General features: G+C 39.7%; 1 non-coding gene across 1 annotated transcript; it reads left to right on the top strand.

Annotated features, from left to right (window-relative positions):
* Positions 1-2,922: 2,922 nt before the first annotated feature.
* On the top strand, positions 2,923-3,029 carry LOC133283619 (small nucleolar RNA R71). Its single transcript, XR_009747820.1, has one exon. It is a non-coding gene; the product is annotated as a small nucleolar RNA R71 (small nucleolar RNA).
* Positions 3,030-3,092: the final 63 nt, after the last annotated feature.

Raw genomic sequence — 3,092 nt, 5'->3', positions numbered from 1 at the left:
GCTTAACAATGGAAATTCTTACGGGTGGGCTGTTTGGCTCTAAGTTAACAAGAATAAGAATGCCCTTATCATATCAGTAATGCATGCAAGCCAGAGAAACAGTTCAAGTTCTAGAAACTACTACAGTGAGGCCTCTCTAATTTTTTTCTTCTTCTGTTTAGGCTCAAATCCTCACAGTTATAATTCAAACTAGAATCTCAATTGAAAGTTTCACATCAAGCATTATAAAAAATTTCACCAAAACAGTTATAAAAACGAGCAGTCATCATTCTCAGATTAAAACAATTAATTGCTCACAGATATCATGCTTCATCTAACTCAATCTAATTACTTACTGCGTAAGCTTAGAACACTCTGGGACTGCTTGTTTAGGAATTTTCTAAATTTTTTCTCTTTTTCTTTAAAAATTGAATCTAACTAAAAACAACAAATAAAAATAAAATTAAAAAATTGAAAGTTAAAATATCTTCCCTTTTTTCAAAAAAATTTATGTTTAGACGTCCTTTCTGTGGTGTAGTTCCGCAGTATTTAACAAGTCTCGCATACAGTATGCGACAATTCCCAGATTTAGAACGTAGCTGTCCTCGGCAACAAACTATACTAGTCGAAGGACTAAATCTGCCAGATGGAACACACACACACACACACACACACACATGTTAAACAGTTAAAACAGAATAAACTCAGTATGTAAAAGGAGGAAATAATCAAACCATAATCTCAAAACAGCAAAACGAAAATACTAAAGTCAAAATAAATAGTGAGGACACTGGCGCTGAAAGCGTGGAGTTCACGCTGTGAGCGTGGAGCTCACTGGAACTTTTTGATCAGTGGAGCTGACAACGTGGAGTTCACGCTGTGAGCACGAAACTCACTGTCTCTTTTCAGTCTTGTGGCGCCACTAGCGCCAAGTTGACGCTGACAGCGCCAATTCCCAGATTTAAATTTTTTTCATATGGTCACTAATTCACCACTTACTTGACTTATTAAAAATTAAACTATCCTAAGAAAATAAAATAAATAAAATAAAAACAGAAAAACAACTATTAGGTTGCCTCCCAATTAGCGCTTGTTTAACATCACGAGCCTGACGTACCCCTTTTAATTTATGGTGGTTGGAAGCATGCTACCATTGATGACCCAATCTTCTTGTTCCAGTATTGTTTCCTTTTATGATCATATGCATGTGGATAAGGATGAGGGTTCTCAGGAACTTTGAACTTAGTGTTCACATGCTTTTCCTTACTCTTGGGCTTTTCCATCTTAACCTTTGGCTTGCTTTCTTTATGCTGCTGATGGACTTCTTTCTTTTTCCCTTCCTCATCCTTTTTCTCCGCAATGTAATTGACTTGATTCTTAGGTTGAGAAGAAGGCAATGGAAGAGCTTCATTTATGAATACCTTGAATATTGCTTGCTCTCCATCCACGCGCATTATTAATTCACCCTTAGGTACATCGATTAACGCTCCTGAGGTTGCTAAGAATGGCCTCCCAAAGATCATAGGCACACTGGCATCTTCATCAATGTCAAGGATGACAAAATCAACAGGAATTAGAAATTTGTCTACCTTGACTAGCACATCTTCCACAATACCATATGCTTGCTTTGTTGAGCGGTCAACCAGTTGAACATTCATCCTAGCTGGCTTGACTTCATCAATTCCCAGCTTCTTCATCAGGGTTAATGGCATCACATTAACGCTGGCACCGAGATCACATAAGACTCTCTCTATAGTTGTCTTGTCAATGGTGCATGGAATACTGAAGCTTCCTGGATCCTTCAACTTTGGAGGCATGTTTTTCTGCAGGATTACACTGCACTTCTCTGTTAAAGTGACAGGTTCATCCTCTGTGAGCTTTCGCTTCTTAGATAATATCTCCTTCAAGAATTTGGTATACGAAGGCATTTGCTCCAGAGCTTTTGTAAAAGGAATGTTAATTTGCAATTTCTTAAAAATATCTAAAAATGTAGAAAATTGCTTCCTTTGTTCATGTTGTTTGAGCTTCATAGGATATGGAGGTTTCTCAAAATGAGAGAAATCCCATTGCTTCTTTTGAACTGCAGGAGGTTGCTCTTTTGCTTTTTCTTTGCCTTCTTGGATGTGGTCATTCTTGTCTGTAGAAACTTCAACTTTCTCTTTTTCTAGCTTCTCACTTTTAGTAGTGATGGCATTGCAGTGCTCCCTTGGATTCACAATGGTATCACTAGGGATTGTTCCTTGACTTCTCTCAGCCAACTGCCTAGACAACTGGCCTATTTGACTCTCCAAGTTTCGGATGGAAGCATCCTGGTTCTTTTGGTAGGCTCTTGTCTCAATTATGATATCATTAGTAGTTTTGGCCAGTTGTATCATCACTTTCTCCAATTCGGATGGCTCTTTTTGTGGCAGAGGAGGAGGTTGCAGATAGTTGTTGGATTTATAATCCAAGCCGCTCCCTTGATTCCTCCTTTGAAAGTTGTTCCCTTGGCCTCCATTCTGATTTCTCTGGTAACTTTGGGTATCCTGTGGTGGCCTTGGATCATACCACACTCCATTGACTTGGAATGGTTCAGCTCCATTGAATGTAGGGCACTCATTAGTCTCATGTGGCTCCGTGCAGTGCTCACAGTTAAATGCATTAACTTTGGATATTGAGATCTGCATCTTGTCGAGCTTGGCATTCATACTAGCCAACTGTTGTAAAATCACCTTTTGCTCCGCTAATGAAGCATCATTGCTCCCCAGTTGTAGAAGTCCTTTCTTCGGTTGAACTGGTTAAACTTTCATTGAAGCATTATCAGCTCTTGCCATGTTGTCGATTAACTCTAAAGTTTCAGCTGCTGTCTTCCTTGCTATGGTTCCTCCAGCTGCACCATTGACCACCATCCTGGATTCCGGCGTCATTCCATTATAGAAAACTCTGGCCTTCTTTCCGTCCGGCAAGTCGTACTGGGGACACTTCCTGATCAATTCTTGGAACCTGGTCCAAGCTGCACATAAAGTTTCTCCCGGATGTTGAGTGAAGTTGGTGATCTCATTCACCAACTTGTTGTATTTCTCCCTAGAGAAGTGCTCTGCAAAGAATTTAGCAGCCAAATCATCCCACGTTGT

This window comes from Gastrolobium bilobum, unplaced genomic scaffold (assembly GCF_033153095.1).
Source record: "Gastrolobium bilobum isolate Gb01-03AN ecotype WA unplaced genomic scaffold, APGP_CSIRO_Gbil_v1 utg36166, whole genome shotgun sequence".
Lineage (NCBI taxonomy): Eukaryota > Viridiplantae > Streptophyta > Magnoliopsida > Fabales > Fabaceae > Gastrolobium > Gastrolobium bilobum.
The sequence above is the reverse complement of the archived record's forward strand: the minus strand, read 5'-3'. Positions and strand labels throughout refer to the sequence as shown.